This window comes from Arachis ipaensis, chromosome B03 (assembly GCF_000816755.2).
Source record: "Arachis ipaensis cultivar K30076 chromosome B03, Araip1.1, whole genome shotgun sequence".
Lineage (NCBI taxonomy): Eukaryota > Viridiplantae > Streptophyta > Magnoliopsida > Fabales > Fabaceae > Arachis > Arachis ipaensis.
The window spans coordinates 78,382,408-78,403,756 of NC_029787.2; the positions used below are offsets into that span (position 1 = coordinate 78,382,408).

At 39.3% G+C, this 21,349-nt stretch overlaps 1 long non-coding RNA gene across 1 annotated transcript in view; it reads left to right on the plus strand.

The window, feature by feature from the left end:
* Positions 1-1,147, plus strand: part of LOC110269732 — a 17,984-nt gene extending 16,837 nt beyond the window's left edge. The window contains exon 3 of the long non-coding RNA XR_002358497.1: positions 1,136-1,147. This is a non-coding gene — a long non-coding RNA (uncharacterized LOC110269732). The remainder of the gene's footprint in view (positions 1-1,135) is intronic.

The following is a 21,349-nucleotide window of genomic DNA, read 5'->3' on the forward strand; positions in this document are numbered from 1 at the left end:
ATCTAAACAGATAACAGAAGAATGCCAAGCTGTCCACTTAAGGAGCGGGAAAACATTGAATAATTCAGTTCAAGGAAGCAAAAAGTCAAGAAAGGAACAAATGACAGAGGATGATCAACCCACTGCCCAAAATCCCTCTGAGAACAACAAGAGCCCAAAGAGAAATAATTATGGCATTCAAATGCCAGAAAAGGGGGAAAAGTTGGCGTTAAACGCCCATTCTGCACCCACTCTTGGCGTTCAAACGCCAATGAGGGATCAGACACCTACAAGTGCTGATGATAACCCCTCTAAGAAGGCTTCTCCAATCACCTCTGTAGGAAATAAACCTACAGCAACTAAGGTTGAAGAATATAAAGCCAAGATGCCTTATCCTCAGAAACTCCGCCAAGCGGAACAGGATAAACAATTTGCCCACTTTGTAGACTATCTCAGGACTCTTGAAATAAAAATTCCGTTTGCAAAGGCACTTGAGCAAATACCCTCTTATGCTAAGTTCATGAAAGAGATCTTAAGTCATAAGAAGGATTGTAGAGAAACTGAAAAAGTGTTTCTCACTGAAGAATGTAGTGCAGTCATTCTGAAAAGCTTACCAGAGAAGCTTCAAGATCCAGGAAGCTTTATGATACCATGCACATTAGAGGGTTCTTGTACCAAGACAGCCCTATGTGACCTTGGAGCAAGTATTAACTTAATACCTGCATCTACTATTAGAAAGCTTGGCTTGACTGAAGAAGTCAAACCAACCCGGATATGTCTTCAACTTGCTGATGGCTCCATTAAATATCCATCAGGCATCATTGAGGACATGATTGTCAGGGTTGGGCCATTTGCCTTTCCCACTGATTTTGTAGTGCTGGAAATAGAGGAGCACAAGAGTGCAACTCTTATTCTAGGAAGACCTTTCCTAGCAACTGGACGAACTCTTATTGATGTACAAAAAGGGGAAGTGACCCTAAGAGTCAATGAGGATGAGTTCAAGTTAAATGCTGTCAAAGCTATGCAGCATCCAGACACATCAAATGACTGCATGAGCACTGATATTATTGACACTTTGGTGGAAGAGATCAATATGACTGAGAGTCTTGAATCAGAGCTAGAGGACATCTTTAAAGATGTTCAGCCTGGTCTGGAGGAACCGGAGGAGATAAAAGAACCTCTAAAAATCCCTCAGGAAGAGGAGAGACCTCCTAAACCCGAGCTCAAACCATTATCACCATCCCTGAAATATACATTTCTGGGAGAAGATGATACTTTTCCAGTAATTATAAGCTCTGCTTTAAATCCACAGGAAGAGGAAGCACTAATTCAAGTGCTAAAGACACACAAGACAGCTCTTGGGTGGTCCATAAGTGATCTTAAGGGCATTAGCCCAGCAAGATGTATGTACAAGATCCTATTGGAGGATGATGCTAAGCCAGTGGTTCAACTACAGAGGCGGCTAAATCCAGCCATGAAGGAAGTGGTGCAGAAAAAGGTCACTAAGTTACTAAAGGCTGAGATTATTTATCCTATTTCTGATAGCCCCTGGGTGAGCCCTGTCCAAGTTGTCCCCAAGAAGGGAGACATGACAGTGGTTCATAATGAAAAGAATGAACTGGTTCCCACAAGAACAGTTACAAGGTGGCGTATGTGTATTGATTACAGAAGGCTCAATACAGCCACCAGAAAGGATCATTTTCCTTTACCATTCATAGACCAAATGCCAGAAAGACTAGCAGGTCATGAATACTACTACTTTTTGGATGGCTATTCAGGCTACAACCAAATTGCAGTGGATCCTCAAGACCAAGAGAAAATAGCATTCACATGTCCATCTGGAGTATTTGCTTACAGAAGAATGCCTTTTGGTCTCTGCAATGCACCTGCAACCTTTCAGAGGTGCATGCTCTCTATTTTCTCTGATATGGTAGAGAAATTCCTGGAAGTCTTCATGGATGACTTCTCAGTATTTGGAGACTCATTCAACTCCTGTCTTGATCATCTAGCACTTGTCCTGAAAAGGTGCCAAGAAACTAACCTGGTCTTGAACTGGGAAAAATGTCACTTCATGGTGACTGAAGGAATTGTCCTTGGACACAAAATTTCAAGCAAGGGAATAGAGGTAGATCAAGCCAAGGTAGAGGTAATTGAAAAATTACCGCCACCTGCCAACGTAAAGGCAATCAGAAGCTTTCTGGGGCATGTAGGATTCTATAGGAGGTTCATAAAGGATTTTTCAAAAATTGCAAAACCTCTGAGAAACCTGCTAGCTGATGACACGCCATTTGTGTTTGACACAGAGTGTCTGCAGGCGTTTGAAACCCTAAAAGCCAAGCTGGTCACAGCACCAGTCATCTCTGCACCTGACTGGACATCCCCCAATTTACAAAACTCATAACCAATAATAAGAACAAACCTCCCTGCAATTCCTTGAGAAGACGACCCGAGGTTTAAATACTCGGTTATCAATTTAAAAAGGAGTTTGTTACTTGTGACAACCAAAACGTTTGTATGAAAGGACTTTTGAAGGTTTAGAAACTATACCTGCAACGAGGATTTATCCGCAATTTCTAGACCATGCAAAAGTTCCTCTCATCAAAATGGCGCCGTTGCCGGGGAATTGCAAACGTGTACCTTATTATTGATTATTGTAAATATTTTATTTTTGCTTGTTTATTTGTTTTTATTTTTGTTTTTATTTTTGCTTTTTCTTAAGTTAAGAGGTTATTGGTTTTTATTTTAAAATTTTTATTTTATCTTGTCTTATTTCAAATTTCAAATTTCAAAAATTTAATTTTCAAATTTCAAAAATTTAATTTTCAAATTCAAAATTTAAATAACCTTTTAATTTAAATTTGTTTTTATTTTTATTTTTAATTTTTATTTGCTACTATGAACTCTCACCCCTTTGGCTATGAGTCTGGTTACAATAATGTTGTAGGAAGAAGAAATTACAATGAGAACAGGCATCAAGGTTGGAACAATCAAAGATGGGAGGAGCCACAAGGATTTGATCAACCCTCATGGCAATAACCACCACCATATGCCTATGAATCCTCTCCTTAACATAACTTTGGACCACCAAACTCATAAGTCCCTTTCTGCCATTCACCTCCATATGACCCTAACCCTCAACCACCATACCAACCACCTTATGAGCCATATGAACCATATATAGAACCACCCCAATTCCAACCCAATTACTCACAAGAACCACCACTTCAATATTCACCATCTCCATATCCATCAATCCAAGAGCACTATGATCCTATTTATGAAAGCCAAGTGCATCAAGAGACAAAGGATCATTTCAAGGAAACAGTGGATTGATTTCATGCAACCATTCATCAATTGGAGCAAGTAATAATGAGTCAATTAGCTTCCCGACGTTCGGACACTCAAGGAACCCCCATGGCTTCATGTGGACAATCTAATGAAGAACGTAGTATGAAGGAGATACTAGAAACTCCAGTGAACAGTACGGAGCATGACTTTGTACTGGAACAAGTAGAGGAAGCTGAAATTATTGAAGAAGAAGAATTAGTTGAAGACTTAGGAGATGCTGAACCTCCTTGGGAAAGTCAAAACATAGAGCCTCCTTCCAAGACGATTGCAATTGATGTTGAGGAGGGTGTACAACCTCCAAGGAATATCACAATTGAAGACTTGGAAGAGGTTGATCAAGAGATGGAGATTCAAGAAGAAAAAGCACAACCTCCCATGCCCTTGGAAAGCAATGAAGAGAAGATTGAATTGGAAGAAAGCTACCAAGAAGAAGAGGTTGAAATTGAATAAGTTTACAAAGAGGTGGTAATTATCAGAGAAGAGCACAAGGGAGTGGAGCTTGCAATTTCATTAAAAACACCTCCCCCTAAGTTGCCATCATCCTTCACAACATTCAAGTGGGTAAAACTCATATCCCTTAGCTTTCTAATTCCACTTGAATATGGGCTACTGGAGACGGATGGTCAACTTAGAGCTCTTTGTGGTATAAAGAGTAAGAGGAAGATGGTCAGTGGTAAGAACTGTCCTGCAAGGTTCATTATGGTTGGAAGCTTTAAGTTTAAACGCAAGGGTTGGTGTGAAGCTCAATTGAATGGGTCTAGGAAGTTATTTGGACGCTTCAGTGAGAATTCTAAGGCTAAACCACCCGGATGGAATCATGATAATCAACTTGAAGACGGGTGCAAAAGTAAGATCTGGGACCCCGGAATTCAGTCTAGAAATCAACACTCTTGGGACCTTGCCACTTGCTTTAACTTACTTGAAGGCTTTCTGCGCCTAGTTTGGGACCCCGGAGGTTACTGGAAGTACAAACATTGGTGGGAATTCCTAGATCAGTACAAGCATAAACCACCATAACAGGAAGCTCACCAAATGTCCAACTTAAGGACTTTAACTAAAAGTGCTAGGTGGGAGACAATCCACCATGGTATGATCATTCATTTTTCATTTTTATTTAGTTTTATTTGTTTTCAAGTTTTATTTTATTTTATTATATTGAACCTAGAGTTTTGCATCACATTCATATTAACACTACATTCTGCATTTTTTCAGATAAAAAAAAAGGGATTTTCGCACGCGACGCGACAGCGTCGCCGATGCGTCTGCGTCGTATGTGCGTCGGGAAGAAAAGAATTAAACAGAGAGTCACGCGAAAGCGTGGCTGGAGGCGCGCTAATGGCACAAATTGATCCACGCAACCGCGTCGCTGACGCGGCCGCGTCATTTGGAAAAATAGCTTCCCACGCGATCGCGTCACCCACGCGACCGCGTGGCTCTGAGAAGTCGACGTAAATGGGTGTATGGCAGAAAGTTGAGCTGGAGTTGGGCTGGACTCGTGCTGGAAGCCCAAGCCTCACCACGCGAACATGTGCCCCACGCGTCCGCATCGTTTTTAAAAAAGATGGCCATTCACGCGATCGCATGCCCCACGCGATGGCGTCCCCAGATTTTTGGCAAAAGAGTTTCGAACAGAGAGTTGCGCGACCGCGAGGCTACACTCGCGCCAATCGTACAAAACAGGTCACGCGATCGCGTGACCCACGCGTCCGCGTCACCTGACTTTGTCACGCACCACGCGTCCGCGTCACAAGCGGCGCACAGAATATCCAGATTAGTGCCAATTATCTTATCTTTTCTTTTCTAATCCTTATTTCTTCTATCTTTCCTTCTTTCTTCTTTCTTTCTCTTCTTCTTCCCCTCTACTCTTCTATCCCTTTAATTTAATGCATTTATTTGTTCTTTCCTTTTTCTTTTTCAATTCTTTTTCATGCATTTTTATGATGGTGTTGGAGTTTTATTCGGATAAGTGCCTTAATTTATTTGAGCATGTGGCTATTCTGAGGAAAGATTTGACAATTGAAATTTACTTATGGCTCTCATATACATTTGGATTACATTATTTTCATCCCTATTTTTAACTTGCACACCCAATGTATTTGAGATTATCATTCACAATTGTCATCATTACACATGCTCTTTAATTTGGCACATTTATGCTTGAGCTATGCTTCTCATGCCTATTATTTACATGTTTTTATCCTCTTGAATCTTATTATTTTGAATAGCCCCTTTTTGATCTTTATTGTTGTCTTTCCTACATGTTGTAGCTACCATGTAGTTGAGATATCATCTTTTCTTTGGCATTCCTTATCACTTGGAATTTCCTCCCTTCCAGTCTTAGTTTTCTATATTTTACACTCTTCATTTTTTTTCTTCTTCCTTAGGCATGGGTACCAAGCAAGAAAAAGAGAAGGCCACTGACAAGACACCAGCAAGGAAAGGAACCAAGAGATCTCCAACTAAGGCACATCCATCTACAAGCGTCAGTTGGAACAACCCGTCCACCTGCACATCTCAGCATGCACCGAGGACGGTGCAATCTTTAAGTGTGGGGAGGTCGATACCGATCTCCATGGGTTAGTTATTTCTTGACTCAACACCAAATTTTTTATTTTATTTGTTTGTTCATTGTTGCATTTGCATGTTTGATTGCATATTTGTTTGATTTTTTTGCATATTTTACCACATGGTTGAAGTAATATTTTCTTTTTCAAGAAAATTTTTAGATTATTTCACTAATTTGAATAAAATTTAATGTTACACTTGTTTGAAGAGATATTATACTGGAACATGGTTTAGAGCTCAAACACACAAAATCTATGAGATTTTGAGCCTATTTGAATTGGTTGCATTTTTCAACCAATATTTCATTTTTTGTGTGTGTTTTTCTCTCTAAAATTGTGATCTTTGTCTTGCTTAATTCTATATTTCCATGATTTGATGTATGCATACACTTACATGATTGAGGCCTTTGTTTCACTAAGCTTACATACCCATATGGCCTTACCTTTCATTATCCTTTGCAAACCAATTTGAGACTATTTTACCCCTTTGTTCTTTACTTTAGCACATCATTAACTCTAAGTGAAAAATAATAATGTCCTTAATTTGAATCCTTGGTTAGCTTAGACTAGTGAAAGTGCTCATGAATTAAGTGTGGGGAAAAGTGGATTTGGAAACAATTGGTTTAAGAATTGGGTATTATATATCTTTATGAAAATGTGAAAGAAATGTTTAGAACATGATTCATGCATTCAATATCTTAATCATATGCATTGAAAAAAAAATGTAAAAAAAAAAGGAAAAAGAGCAAATAAGAAAAAGGGGACAAAATGCCCCAAAGTAAATGTTGAAAACAATGCATATGTACTGTACTTGAAATTAGAATGCATGAATATGTGGAAAACATGGTTAATGGATGGTTAGATATTGTATTATGATTACATGGATTGTCTAAAGTTAGGTGGAAAGTTTAAGTTAAATAAGGATTCAGATTTTAGTCCACTAAGGCCAAATACAATCCTACCTTGACCCTAACACCCATTACAACCCTTAAAAGACCTCTTGATATGTGTATCTGTGCATTAAATTTATGTTGATTGTTAGATGAAAAGCAATCCTTAGAAAGCAAGGTTAGTGGAGAATTGAGAGAATCGAACCTAAAACACTTGAGTAATTAGAGTGCATACACTTCCAGTGAGGGTTCGATGCTCAATTCCTTGTTCCCTGCTTTCATAAGCTATTTTCTTCCAGCAAGTCTATTTGTGCTTCATTTTTATGATTTGAATTAGTGAAATCCAGTTCATATTTGTTCTTAAAAGATTTGTTTATTTTTAACCAAGTAGGTAGAAACATCTTAGCATGTAGTTGCATTCATATACATAGGGTGCATTTCATACATTCTACCATTCCTCTTCATTTCTTTATAGCTTCTCTTGAGCTTAGCATGAGGACATGCTATTGTTTAAGTGTGGGGAGGTTGATAAACCACTATTTTATGGTTTATCTTGTGTTCAATTGAGTGGATTTTATCAACTCTTTACCCACTTATTCCTACTATTTGCATGTTTTACGTTTTCCTTCCTGATTTTGTGCTATGATTGAAAACATGCTTCTTTGATCTTATATTTGCTTATTATTAATCCTCTCTTATTACCATTAGATGCCTTGATATGTGTGTTAAGTGATTTCAGAGATTATAGGGCAGGAATGGCTTGGAGGATGGAAAGGAAGCATGCAAAAGTGGAAGGAATACAAGAAGTTGGAGAAATTGCTAAGCTGTCCAGCCTGACCTCTTTGCACTCAAACGGCTATAACTTTAGCTATAGAAGTCCAAACGACGCGGTTTTAGTTGCGTTGAAAAGCTAACGTCCGGAGCTTCGATTTGATATATAATATGCCATAGTTTCCGTGACGATAGGCGATGCGACCGCGTGCCCTATGCGGCTGCGTCGTAGTGACGGAAATCAGCGTGTTTGAATTCTTCTTCAGCGATTTCTGGGCTGTTTTCGACCCAGTTCTCGGCCCAGAAAACACAGATTAGAGGCTATAAAGTGGGGAAATGCACTCATTCATAGGAGGCTCTCATATTCACAATTTTAGGAGTAGATGTAGTTTTTAGAGAAAGGTTCTCTCCTCTCTTTTAGGATTAGGATTTAGGACTTCTCTTAGTTTTAGGAGTGACTCTCAATCCCAGGTTCAATGTTCTTTTTATTTATTTCTCCAATTTAATTTGTATGTCAGATTTAAGTTCTTTTGTGAATGCAATTCGAGGTATTTTCAGACTTAATTTTGCTTTGCTTTATTTATATGAATGCTTTTAATTTAATTTAGATATTTTCCCTTTTGGTCTTAGTTAAGAAATCAGTAACTCAGGAATTATCCAACTCAATAGCATAATTGATAATTATTATCCTCGCTAATTGAATTGATCTTCAATAATCCCAATCTTTTCTTAGGAATTAACTAGGATTCAAAGATCTAACTAATTAGTCGCTTGACCTTCCCTTGTTATAGCAAAGGTTAACTAAGTGGAATTAAGATTCAGTTTTCATCATCATTGATAAGGATAACTAGACTGGACTTCCAATTTCTCATACCTTGCCAAAAGTTTATTTTATAGTTATTTATTTATTTTATTTGTCATTTAAATATATCTGTGCTCATTGCCCAAGCTCCAAAACCCCCAATTTACAAAACTCATAACCAATAATAAGAACATACCTCCCTGCAATTCCTTGAGAAGACGACCCGAGGTTTAAATACTCGATTATCAATTTAAAAAAGGGTTTGTTACTTGTGACAACCAAAATGTTTGTATGAAAGGACTTTTGAAGGTTTAGAAACTATACCTGCAACGAGGATTTATCCGCAATTTCTAGACCATGCAAAAGTTCCTCTCATCATGGTCACAGCACCAGTCATCTCTGCACCTGACTGGACATTACCATTCGAATTAATGTGTGATGCCAGTGACCATGCCATTGGTGCAGTGTTGGGACAAAGGCATAACAAGCTTCTGCACGTTATTTACTATGCCTGTCGTGTTCTAAATGATGCACAGAAGAATTACACAACCACAGAAAAAGAGCTGCTTGCAGTGGTTTATGCCATTGACAAGTTTAGATCCTATTTAGTAGGATCAAAAGTGATTGTGTACACTGACCATGCTGCTTTTAAATATCTACTCACAAAGCAGGATTCAAAGCCCAGGCTCATAAGATGGGTGTTGCTTCTGCAAGAGTTTGATATAGAAATAAGAGACAGAAAAGGGACGGAGAACCAGGTAGCTGATCACCTGTCCCGGTTAGAACCAGTGGCTGGGGCATCCCTCCCTTCCACTGAGATCTCTGAGACCTTTCCAGATGAGCAACTCTTTGCCATTCAGGAGGCACCATGGTTTGCAGACATTGCAAATTATAAAGCTGTGAGGTTCATACCCCAGGAGTACAGTAGGATGCAAAAGAAAAAACTAATTTCTGATTTAAAGTACTACTTATGGGATGAACCATATCTCTTTAAGAGAAGCGCTGACGGAATGATCCGCAGATGCGTCCCTAGAGAGGAGGCACAGAAGATCCTGTGGCATTGCCATGGATCACAGTATGGAGGACATTTCGGAAGTGAGCGAACAGCCACTAAAGTCCTCCAATGTGGCTTCTATTGGCCTACTCTCTATAGAGATGCCCGAGAGTTTGTGCGTAACTGTGACAGTTGCCAAAGAGCTGGTAACTTGCCTCATGGTTATGCCATGCCTCAACAAGGGATCTTAGAGATTGAATTGTTTGATGTATGGGGTATTGACTTCATGGGTCCTTTCCCACCATCATACTCAAACACTTACATTCTGGTGGCAGTAGACTACATATCTAAATAGGTGGAAGCAATTGCCACACCCACTAATGATACCAAGACTGTGCTGAAGTTCCTCCAAAAACATATTTTCAGCAGATTTGGTGTTCCCAGAGTACTAATCAGTGATGGGGGAACCCATTTCTGCAATAAACAGCTTTACTCTGCTATGGTTTGATATGGAATTAGCCACAAAGTAGCAACTCCGTATCATCCACAGACAAATGGGCAGGCTGAAGTCTCTAATAGAGAACTAAAGAGAATCCTGGAATGGACTATAATTGCCCGTAGAAAGGATTGGGCAAAGAGCTTGGATGATGCTCTGTGGGCATACAGAACAGCATTCAAGACTCCTATAGGAACCTCTCCATACCAGCTTGTGTATGGCAAGGCTTGTCATCTGCCCGTGGAACTGGAACATAAAGCCTACTGGACAACCAGATTCCTAAACATGGATGCTAAGTTAGCTGGTGAGAAAAGATTGCTCCAGCTAAATGAGCTGGAAGAGTTCAGACTCAATGCTTTTGAAAATGCAAAAATTTATAAGGAAAAGGCAAAAAAGTGGCATGACAAGAAATTGTATTCCAGAGTCTTTGAGCCAGGACAAAAAGTTCTACTATTCAACTCTAGGCTCAGATTATTCCCTGGGAAATTAAAATTCCGGTGGAGGGGACCATATGTGATTACAGGAGTGTCACCATATGGATATGTTGAGCTTCAAGATATTGATTCGGACAAAAAGTTCATTGTCAATGGACAGAGAATCAAACATTATCTTGAAAGCAATTTTGAGCAAGAATGCTCAAAACTGTGGCTTGAATGAAGCTCAGTAAAGGTCCAGTTAAAGACAATAAAGAAGCGCTTGCTGGGAGGCAACCCAGCCATTTGCAAGTTATTTATTTTAAATTAATATTTGTAGAGGCTTGATATACATTTTCATCAAAGGTTAATCATCAAATATGAAGGAATTCATAGAGTTACAGAAGGATTCAGTGCAAAAAGCAGAGAAAAGGAGCTTGCTGGCAAGAAAACACCAGTAAGGGGCATTTTGGGCGTTAAACACCAGAATGGGTATCATTCTGGGCGTTTAACGCCAGTAAAGGTACCATTTTGGGTGTTAAACAGCAGAATGTGTACCATTCTGGGCATTTAACGCCAGAATTGCAGTATCCTGGGCGTTCAGCAAAATGCCCAGTGATAAAGGAGTTTCTAGTGTTTAACGCCAGCCAGGATACCTGGCTGGGCGTTAAACGCCCATAATGGCCAACAACTAGGCGTTAAACACCAGAATGGATACCATTCTGGGCGTTTAACGCCAGAAAGGCAGGGGGAGGAGATTTTGTTTCCAACTTCAAATTTTTTCAAATTTTCATGTTTTGACTCATAATTTTCTGCATAAACATGTTTCAAACTTTCATCATTCACCCTCAATTTTCATCATTCAATAATTTTCTAAATTATTTTTCAAATCCTTTCTAAATCTTCTTCAAAAACTCAAATATCTTCTCAAATTATTTCCATATCTTTTCATATCTCTCTCAAATTTTTCGAAAGCTATCCCCTCCTCCTATAAAAATAGTTTCGGCCATCCCCTCCTCTACACCATTCGAATTTACCTCTTCTCCTCTCTCTCCCCTTTCCTTTCTTTTGTTTGAGGGCAAGCAAACCTCTAAGTTTGGTGTGCTTTTCCGTGATCACTGAGCTCAGACTCATCAAGATTATGGCACCTAAGGGAAAACAAACCAAATCAAGAGGCAAGAAAGAGAATACTCCAAAGAGTCTTTGGAATCAAGAGAGGTTCCTAACCAAAGAACATGCAGACCATTACTACAAAATAATGGGTCTGAGGTCAGTGATCCCGGAAATTAAATTCAATCTGAAAGAAGATGAATATCCGGAGATCTAAGAGTAAATTCAAAACAGAAGATGGGAAATTCTAGCCAATCCTGAGACAAAGGTTGGAAGAAACATGGTTCAGGAATTCTACTCAAATCTGTGGCTGACAGATACACAGAGAATGACTGGAACTGCCTTTCATACCTACAGAACCACGATCAGAGGAAGAATTATTTACTTCCATCTGGACAAAATAAGAGAAGTCTTCAAACTACCTCAACTACAAGATGATCCTGAATCCTTTAATAGGAGAATGGTGAGAGTAGATAAGGGGTTGGATCAAGTTCTAGAGGACATATGCCTCCCTGGAACTAAGTGGATAACCAATTCCAAAGGTGTCCCAAACCAACTCAAGAGAGGAGATCTCAAACCAGTTGCAAGAGGCTGGCTGGACTTCATTGGGCGCTCTATATTGCCTACTAGCAACCGCTCTGAGGTCACTGTCAAAAGAGCAGTGATGATTCATTGTATTATGCTTGGAAAAGAAGTGGAGATTCATCATCTGATTTTTTGTGAGATTTACACAATTGCAAACAAGAACTCCACTGAAGCCAAACTGGCCTACCCAAGCTTAATTTCTCTGCTATGTAAAGATGCTGGGGTGAGGATGGGAGTAGATGAATTCATCCCAATTGAACACCCAATCACCAAGAAGTCAATGGAAGGACAAGTGCAAGACAACTCCATCAAAAAGACGGCGCAGGAGTTCCTCCCAGAAATTCCTGAAATTGACTACTGGACCCGCTTAGAAGCATCTGTTACCAAGCTGCAGGAAGTTATGGAAAAACTTAAGGAAGAACAGCAGACTCAAAACTGCATGCTCTGCAAGCTGCTGAAGGAACAAGAGAAGCAGGGGCGTGAGCTACAGGAGCTGAAGCGCTAGAAGCTCTCCCTTGAAGGACCAAGCACCCTACAGATTGAGGGAGCATCCACTTCTCAAAATCAAGGTTGTTGAGTCCTAACTCTATGATAACCTTTATTATTAAGAGTCTATTTTAAGAGTCATTTATTTTTCTGCTTTTAATTTTCTGTCTTCTATTATTATGGGTCTGCCTTTATATTTATTTTTGAGTCTTATTTTTATTCCATAATCAATAAAATTAAAGTTTATGTCTTAAAGCTATGAATGTCCTATGAATCCATCACCTTTCTTAAATGAAAAGTATTTTTAATTGAAAAAGAAAAAGAAGTACATGAATTTTGAATTTTAAAATAGTTTAATTATTTTGATGTGGTGGCAATACTATTGTTTTCTGAATGAATGCTTGAACAGTGCATATTTTTCAATTTGATTGTTTATGAATGTTAAAATTGTTGGCTCTTGAAAGAATGATGGGAAAAGGATAAATGTTATCTGATGATCTGAAAAATCATAAAATTGATTCTTGAAGCAAGAAAAAGCAGTGAAAAGCTTGCAAAAAAAGAAAGAAGAGGCGAAAAAAAAAGAGAGAAAAGAAAAAGAAAGAAAAAGAAAAGCAAGCAGAAAAAGCCAATACCCCTTTAAGCCAAAAGGCCAGGGTGATAAAAAAGGATCCAAGGCTTTGAGTATCAGTGGATAGGAGGGCCCACAGGAATAAAATCCTGGCCTAAGCGGCTAAACCAAGCTGTCCCTAACCATGTGCTTGTGGCGTGAAGGTGTCAAGTGAAAACTTGAGACTGAGCGGTTAAAGTCGTGGTCCAAAGCAAAAAGAGTGTGCTTAAGAGCTCTGGACACCTCTAATTGGGGACTCTAGCAAAGCTGAGTCACAATCTGAAAAGGTTCACCCAATTATGTGTCTGTGGCATTTATGTATCCGGTGGTAATACTGGAAAACAAAGTGCTTAGGGTCACGGCCAAGACTCATAAAGTAGCTGTGTTCAAGAATCAACATACTTAACTAGGAGAATCAATGACACTATTTGGATTCTGAGTTCCTATAGAAGCCAATCATTCTGAACTTCAAAGGATAAAGTAAGATGCCAAAACTGTTCAGAGGCAAAAAGCTAAAAGCCCCTCTCATCTAATTAATACTGATCTTCATAGATGTTTTTAGAATTCATTGTATATTCTCTTCTTTTTATCCTATTTGATTTTTAGTTGCTTGGGGACAAGCAACAATTTAATTTTGGTGTTGTGATGAGCGGATAATTTATACGCTTTTTGGCATTGTTTTTAGTATGTTTTTAGTACATTTTAGTTTGTTTTTATTATGTTTTTATTAGTTTTTAAATAAAAATCACTTTTCTGGGCTTTACTACGAGTTTGTGTGTTTTTCTGTGATTTCAGGTATTTTCTGGCTGAAATTGAGGGACCTGAGCAAAAATCTGATTCAGAGGCTGAAAAAGGACTGCAGATGCTGTTGGATTTTGACCTCCCTGCACTCGAAGTGAATTTTCTGGAGTTACAGAAGCCCAATTAGTGCGCTCTCAATTGCGTTGGAAAGTAGACATCCTGGGCTTTCCAGAAATATATAATAGTCCATACTTTTCTCGAGATTTGATGGCCCAAACAGGCGTTCCAAGTCAGCTCAAGAATTCTGGCGTTTAACTCCAGAACTGGCACAAAAGCTGGAGTTAAACGCCCAAACTGGCATAAAAGCTGGTGTTTAACTCCAAGAAATGTCTCTACACATGAAAGCTTCAATGCTCAGCCCAAGCACATACCAAGTAGGCCCCGGAAGTGGAATTTTACAATAAACACCCTAGCTTACTCATTTTCTGTAACCCTAGGTCACTAGTTTACTATAAATACTACTTTCAGTGATTCATATTGTACCTCATGACATTTTACACGGTTCTTATTGTATTCTCTATGGCATGAGTCTCTAAACCCCATTGTTGGGGGTAAGGAGCTATGTTGTTCTTCCAGAATTAATGCAATTACTACTGTTTTCCATTCTATCACGCTTGCTTCTATTCTAAGATATTCATTCGCACTTCAACCTGATGAATGTGATGATCCGTGACACTCGTCATCATTCTCACCTATGAACGCGTGCCTGACAACCACCTCCATTCTACCTTAGATTGAATGCATATCTCTTAGCCTCATGATTCAGATCAGAGTCTTCGTGGTATAAGCTAGAATTATTGGCGGCCATTCTTGAGATCCGGAACGTTTAAACCTTGTCTGTGGTATTCTGAGTAGGATCGGGGAAGGGATGGCTGTGACGAGCTTCAAACTCGCGATTGTTGGGCGTGTGACAGACGCAAAAGGATCAATGGATCCTATTCCAGCATGATCGAGAACCGACAGATGATTAGCCGTGCGGTGACAGCGCATTTGGAACATTTTCACTGAGAAGACGGGAAGTAGCCATTGACAATGGTGATGCCCAACATAAAGCTTACCATGGAAGGAGCCTTGCGTGCATGAAGAAGAAGATAGTAGGAAAGCAGAGTTTTAGAAGACAAAGCATCTCCAAAGCCTCAACATGTTCTTCATTACTGCATAACAAGTATTTATTTCATGTTCTTTTACTTTTTACAATTAAATCTGAGAATTATTGATATCCTGACTAAGAGTTACAAGATAACCATAGCTTGCTTCAAGCCGACAATCTCCGTGGGATCGACCCTTACTCACGTAAGGTATTACTTGGACGACCCAGTGCACTTGCTGGTTAGTTGTGCGGAATTGCAAAAGTGTGATTGTGATTTCGTGTACCACTCCGCAGCTAGTGCTCTTTTTGTTTCTTTTCTTGCCGGTAGTTTGGGAGTAGCTTTCTCTTAACCCTTTTTGGTGGCCATCCTGAAAAAGGGAAAAGAAAGTAACTTTTAAAGCTAAGGGTTAAAGGAAGGAAGGGGATGGTACAAGTGATAATCAATGCACGGTAAAGAAGGATGTCGTTAACACATGGTCATGACTACATGTGAAAAGTTCATCAATGGAAATATAGCAAGTGCATGTGATGGCTATTTAATGCAAGATGTTTATTGGCATGCCGGCAAAGGCATGAGTAGCATAGATCAAGCATTAAATGCCCAATTTGATTATCAATTCTTTCAAACTAACAACCTGTTTGTATTGACAATTATATTTAATCAATAAAATATAAAAGGGGTTTTGTGAAAAATAACAGGCATTTAGAGCAGTAGAATAGAATAATTTAAAATAATGCACAATGCCATATGGACTTTTTCACAAACACGTAGCATGCATGGTGAATATGTTATTGAAAGTATTAAAGTGAGCATGCAAGCAACCATTTAAGAAGTAATATTAATTGTCAAACAATTCCATAATAAGTCACAAGCAAAATGTAAAAGAAAATAATCACCTAATTAGATTTCTAACACCAATTAAAGGAATAAAAAGAAAGAAAAAGAAACAATAAAATATAGATAATGAAAGTAAAAGAGGAAGTAAACATAAATAAAAATAATGAAAAAGTAAAAATAAAGAGAGAAAAAAAAGAACCTTGATAATGAAAGTGAAAATTAAGGGAGGAGAGAGTAAAAAAAATGAGAAAGAATAGAGAAGGAAGAAGGGGGAAGAAAGAAATAAGAAGGGAAAAGAAAAATTAGAATTTGGAGAAGAAAAGATATGATATTTGGCTGATTTGGATAAGCTGTGCACCGCATATGACGCGGACGCGTGAGTCACGCGGTCGCGTGGTGTGCGATGTTTTTCAAGTGACGCGGTCGCGTGGGTCACGCGATCGCGTGACTTGATTTGTGCTAGTGGCGCGAGTACAGCCGTGCGGTCGCGCAACTCTCTGTTTCAAACTCATTTTGCCAAAATTTAGGGTGACGCGATCACGTGAATGGCCATATTTGCAAAACGACGCGGACGCGTGGAGCATGCGTTCGCATGATAGGGCTGGTGCTTCCAGCATCATTCCAGCCCAGCTCCATCATAACTCTCTGCCATACACCTCTTTACGTCGATTTTGCAGGGCCACGCGTTCGCGCGGGTGACGCGAACGCGTGGGAGGTTGGATTTTCAAAATGACGCGGACACATCAGCGACGCGATTGCGTGGGCATATTTGTGCCTAAGGCACGCCTCCAGCCACCCTTTCGCGTGACGTTCTGTTCAATTTTATTTTCTTCCCAACGCAACTATGACGCGGACGCATCAGCGATGCTTACGCGTCGCGTGCGTTTTTTTCTTAATGTAGAATGCAAAATGCAGAATGCAGATGAATATGCAGAAATTATGAATGAACACTAGTAAAAATAAAATAAAATAAGATTAAGAATAAAAAAGAAACGATTATACCATGGTGGGTTGTCTCCCACCTAGCACTTTTAGTTATAGTCCTTAAGTTAGACATTTGGTGAGCTCCTTGTCATGGTGTCTTGTGCTTGAACTCGTCTTGAAACTTCCACTAATGCTTGGACCTCCAATAAGCTTTATCAATACCAAGTGAATTCCTCAAGCTTTGATGGAGTTCTTCACAAGCCTTGAGCTCTCATATTTGATCCTCATGTATGCCTGGATCCCAAATCTTGTTTCTGCACCCGTCTTCAAGTGGAACATGATGATTCCATCCGGGTGGTAAGCAATCCGAATTCTCATTTAGGCACCCAAACAGCCTCCTAGACCCATTCAGTTGTGCTTTACACCAATCTTTGCATTTAAACTTTGAGCCTTTCACCATATTGAATCTTGCATGACAATTCCTACCACTAGCCATCTCCCTCTTACTCGTAAAGCCACAAAGAGCTCGAAGTTGACCATCTGTCTCAAGTAACCCATATTCAAGCGGGAAGGTAAAGATCAAGGATAAGTATTTTACCCACTTGAATGTTGTATTGGATGGTAATGGCTTTGGGAGAGAGGTCTCCAACAGCTTTGGCAAGGTGATTTTAAGCTCCATTCCTTTGTACTCTCCCTTGACAACCTCCACCTCTTTGCAGGCCTCTTCAATTTCAACCTCTTCCTCTTGGTAGCTTTCTTCTAATTCAATCTCTTCATCATTGCTTACCAAGGGCATGGGAGGGTGTGCTTCTTCTTCTTTAATCTCCATGTCCAGTCTAGTGGGAGAGGATTCAATTGTAGGTAATAATTCATCAATAATTGAATCCATCTTACGATCAACCTCCTCCAAGTCTTCAACCACTTCTTCTTCTTCAATAATTACTGCTTTGTTCAGTTGTTTTAGTATAAAATCGTACTCATCCTTGATGATTCCTTTCCATGATAACTTATTTCAACTATTCCTTCATCTTCAAGTACAAAATTCAGCTCCTCCTTGTTGTCTTCCTTCACTAATTCTTCAACCACTCCTTCGACTTCAAGGGTCTCTACTACCTTCATCTGTAGGGCCTCCTCTAGCTTCTTATGAAGTATGGATTTACAAAAATGATTCTTTCTTTCTTGTTCCATATCAATAGCATAACTGGGATCATCTTGCTCTTGGATTGATGGATGTGGGTGCTCTTCCATAGAGGGTGGTGATGGGATGGGAAGATTATTATGTGATTGAAAAGGAAGTGCACTAAAGTTTGAGGGTTGAATATTGGAGGTAGAGGGTTGGTTCATGCGGGATATAATATTTTGAAGTGTAGAAGTGAGACTAGTGATAGAGGCAAGTGTGGTATGAATTTGCCTTTGGTGAATAACACCAATGGTGTTGTCATCCAGTGGAGGTTGGGGTGGATAGGAGGGTTCATTTGTTGGGAAAAAGGGCTCATAATACGGAGGTGGTTCTTCTTGATAAGGATATGGAGATGGTGGATATTGAGGTGGTGATTCTGGGTGTGGTTCATGTGGTAGTTGGTGTGGTGAATGTGGGTTAGGGTCCTATGGGGGTGTTTGGTGGTAAGTGGTGCACGAAATTGTGATCTCAGGCAACGGCACCAAAAACTCTGTACGCACGTCTTAATAAATCATTTTTCATTCACAACTTCAATACAACTAACCAGCAAGTGCACTGGGTCGTCCAAGTAATAAACCTTACGTGAGTAAGGGTCGATCCCACGGAGATTGTCGGCTTGAAGCAAACTATGGTCACCTTGTAAATCTCAGTCAGGCGGATATCAAATAGTTATAGAGTTTTCGAAAATAAGTAATAACTAGAAAGTAAGGATAGAGATACTTATGTAAATCATTGGTGAGAATTTCAGATAAGTGTATAGAGATGCTTTCGTCCCTCTGAACTTCTGCTTTCCTGCTGTCTTCATCCAATCAGTCCTACTCCTTTTCATGGCTGGCTTTATGTAAGGACATCACCATTGTTAATGGCTACTTTTCATCCTCTCTGGAAAATGGTCCGATGCGCTGTCACTGCATGGTTAATCATCTGGAGGCATCACCGTGGTCAATGGCTGCATCCTATCCTCTTGTGAAAATGGTCCAAATGCTCTGTCACAGCACGGCTAATCATCTGAGGTTCTCGATCATACTGGAATAGGATTCACCCTCCTTTTGCGTCTGTCACTAAGCCCAGCACTCGCAAGTTTGAAGTTTGTCATAGTTATTCAATCCCAGAGTCCTACTCAGAATACCACAGACAAGGTTTAGACTTTCCGGACTCTCATGAATGCCGCCATCAATCTAGCTTATACCACGAAGATTCTGATTAATAGATCCAAGAGATACTCATTCAATCTAAGGTAGAACGGAAGTGGTTGTCAGGCACACGTTCGTGGGAGAATGATGATGATTGTCACGTTCATCACATTCATGTTGAAGTGCGAATGAATATCTTAGAAGCGGAATAAGTTGAATTGAATAGAAAACAGTAGTACTTTGCATTAATTCATGAGGAACAGCAGAGCTCCACACCTTAATCTATAGAGTGTAGAAACTCTACCGTTGAAAATACATAAGTGAAAGGTTCAGGCATGGCCAAATGGCCAGCCCCCATGATCTAAGAACCAGATGTCCCAAGATGTTCAAAGATGTCTAATACAATAGTAAAAAGTCCTATTTATAATAAACTAGCTACTAGGGTTTACAGAAGTAAGTAATTGATGCATAAATCCACTTCCGGGGCCCACTTGGTGTGTGCTTGGGCTGAGCTTGAAGTTTCCACGTGGAGAGGTCATTCTTGGAGTTGAACGCCAGTTTGTAACGTATTTCTGGCGTTCAACTCTGACTTGTAGCGTGTTTCTGGCGTTTAACTCCAGACAGCAGCGTAGAACTGGCGTTCAACGCCCTTTTACGTCATTTAAACTCGGTCAAATTATGGACTATTATACATTTCTGGAAAGCCCTGGATGTCTACTTTCCAACGCAATTGGAAACGCACCATTTTGAGTTCTGTAGCTCCAGAAAATCTACTTTGAGTGTAGGGAGGTCAGAATCCAACAGCATCAGCTGTCCTTCTTCAAGCTCTAAATCTGATTTTTGCTCAAGTCCCTCAATTTCAGCCAGAAAATACCTGAAATCACAGAAAAACACACAAACTCATAGTAAAGTTCATAAATGTGAATTTAACATAAAAACTAATAAAAACATCCCTAAAAGTAACTAGATCCTACTAAAAACATACTAAAAATAATGCCAAAAAGCGTATAAATTATCCGCTCATCACAACACCAAACTTAAATTGTTGCTTGTCCCCAAGCAACTGAAAATCAAATAGGATAAAAAGAAGAAAATATACTATAAATTCCAAACTATCAATGAAACATAGCTCCAATCTGATGAGCGGGACTTGTAGCTTTTTGCCTCTTGAATAGTTTTGGCATCTCACTTTATCCATTGAGGTTCAGAATGATTGGCATCTATAGGAACTCAGAGTCCATATAGTATTATTGATTCTCCTAGTTCAATATGATGATTCTTGAATACAGCTACTTTATGAGTCTTGGTCGTGGCCCTAAGCACTTTGTTTTCCAGTATTACCACCGGATACCTAAATGCCACAGACACATAATTGGGTGAACCTTTTCAGATTGTGACTCAGCTTTGCTAAAGTCCCCAATTAGAGGTGTCCAGGGTTCTTAAGCACACTCTTTTTTTTTGCTTTGGACCTTGACTTTAACCGCTCAGTCTCAAGTTTTCACTTGACACCTTCACGCCACAAGCACATGGTTAGGGACAGCTTGGTTTAGCCACTTAAGCCAGGATTTTATTCCTTTAGACCCTCCTATCCACTGATGCTCAAAGCCTTGGGATCCTTTTTATTACCCTTGCCTTTTGGTTTTAAGGGTTACTGGCTTTTTGCTCTTGCCTTTTGGTTTTAAGAGCTTTTGGCTTTTTCTGCTTGCTTTTTCTTTTTCTTTCTAATTTTTTTTTTCGCTATTATTTTTTTTTCTGCAAGCTTTGTTCTTTGCTGCTTTTTCTTGCCTCAAGAATCATTTTTATAATTTTTCAGATTATCAAATAACATGTCTCCTTGTCATCATTCTTTCAAGAGCCAACATATTTAACATTCATAAACAACAACTTCAAAAGACATATGCACTGTTCAAGCATTCATTCAGAAAACAAGAAGCATTGTCACCACATCAACATAATTAAACTAAGTTCAAGGATAAATTCGAAACTCATGTACTTCTTGTTCTTTTGAATTAAAACAGTTTTTATTTTAAGAGAGGTGATGGATTCATAGGACATTCATAACTTTAAGACAAAGTTACTAAATACTAATGATCATGTAATAAGACACAAACTTAGATAAGCACTTAACATAGAAAATGAAAAACAGAGAATGTAAGAAGAAGGAATGAGTCCACCTTAGTGATGGTGGCGTTTCCTTCTTGAGGAACCAATGATGTCCTTGAGCTCTTCTATATCTCTTCCTTGTCTTTGTTGCTCCTCCCTCATTGCTTTTTGATCTTCTCTAATTTCATGAAGGATGATGGAGTGCTCTTGATGTTCCACCCTTAATTGTCCTATA